We start from the raw sequence: 1,989 nt of genomic DNA, 5'->3' as shown, positions 1-1,989 counted from the left end.
AACCTAACTCTAAAACTAACCCTAGCCCTAATCCGAACCCTAACCCTAAACCTAAACCTAACCCGAAACCTAACCCTAAACATAACCCTAACCCTAACCCTAACCTAACCCTAACCTAACCCTAAACCTAACCCTAACCCTATCCCTAACCCTAACCATAACCCTAACCTTAAACCGAACCCTAACACAAACCCTAACACTAACCCTAACCCTAATCCTAACACTAACCCTAGACTAACCCTAACCCTAACACAAACGCTAACACTAACCCTAACCCTAACACTAACCCTAAGTCTAAACCTAGCCCTAACCCTAACCTAACCCTAACCCTATCCCTAACCCTAACAGTAAACCTAACCCTATCCCTAACCCTAAAACTAGACCTAAACCTAACCCTAACCCTAACCCTAACACTGAACGCTAACCCTAATCCTAACCCTACCCTAACCTTAACCCTAACCAAACCCTAACCCAACCCTAAGCCTAACCCTACCCATAATCCGAACCCTAGCCCTATCCCTAACTCTAACCTAACCCTAATACTAACTCTAAAACCAAACCCTATCCCTAACAGTAACCCTAAACCTAACCCTAACTCTAACGCTAACCCTATCCCTACCCTAACCCTAACCCTAATGCTACCACTGACACTAACGCTAAACCTAACCGTAACCCTAACCCTAATGCCAACCCTAACCCTAAACCCAGCCCTAACCCTAAACTAACCCTAACGCGAATCCTAACACTAACCCTAACACTAACCCTAACCCTAAACCTAACCCTAAACCTAACCCTAACCCTAACCCTAACCCTAAACATAACAGTAACCCTCACCGTAACCCTAACCACTAACCCTAGACCTAAACGTAACCCTAACCCTAAACTTAACGCTAACCGCTAGCCCTAATTCTAACCCTAAAACTAACCTTAACCCTAACCCTAAACCTAACCCAATCCTAAACCTAAACGTAACCCTAACCGTAACCCTAACCTAACCCTAACCCTAACCCTAAACCTAAACCTAAAAGTAACTCAAACCCAAAACCTCAAATTATGCGTAACCCTAACCCAAACCCTAACCCTAACACTAACACTAATCCTAAACCAAACCCTTACTCTAACCTAAAACCAACCCTAACCCTAACCCTAATCATAACCCTAAACCTAAACTGTAAAACTAACACTACCACAAACCCTAATCCTAATACAAACCCTAGACCTAACCTTATCTCTAAACCTAACCCTAAACACTAAACCTAACCCTAAACCTAGCCCTAAACCTAAACCTAACCCTATCCCTAACCCTATCCCTAACCCTAACCCTAACCCTAACCCTAACCCTAAGCTTAACCCAAACCCTAACCCTAACCCTAACCCTAACCCTAACCCTAATCCTAACCCTAACCCTAGCCCTAACCCTAAATCTAATCCTAACAGTAACCCTAAACCACAACCTCAAATTATGCCTAACCCTAACCATAACCCAAAACCTAACCCTAAACCTAACCATAACCCTAACACTAACCGTAAACCTAACCCTAACACTAACCCTAACCCTAACACCAACATAACCCTAACCCTAACCCTAACCCAAACCTTAACCCTAAACCTAACCTAACCCTAACACTAACCCTAACCTTAACCCTAGCCCTAACAAAAAACCTAACAAAAATCCTAACCCTAACCCTAACACTAACACAAACCCTAACCCTATACCTAACCCTAACCCTAACCATAACCCTAACCCTAACCATAACACTAACACTAACACAAAGCCTAATCCTAACCCTAACCCCAGCCCTAAATCTAACCCTAAAACTAACCTAATCCTACCTATAACCCTAACCCTAAACCTAATCTTATCCCTACACCTAAACCTAACCCTAAACTTATCCCTAAACGTAACCCTAACACTTACCCAAACCCTAACCCTAACCCAAACCCTAACCCCTAACCCTAACCCTAACATTAACCGTAACCTAACCATAA

The sequence above is a fragment of the Tyto alba genome, unplaced genomic scaffold (assembly GCF_018691265.1).
Source record: "Tyto alba isolate M040663 unplaced genomic scaffold, T.alba_DEE_v4.0 Super-Scaffold_20000042, whole genome shotgun sequence".
In the NCBI taxonomy this organism is placed as follows: Eukaryota; Metazoa; Chordata; class Aves; order Strigiformes; family Tytonidae; genus Tyto; species Tyto alba.
The sequence above is the reverse complement of the archived record's forward strand: the minus strand, read 5'-3'. Positions refer to the sequence as shown.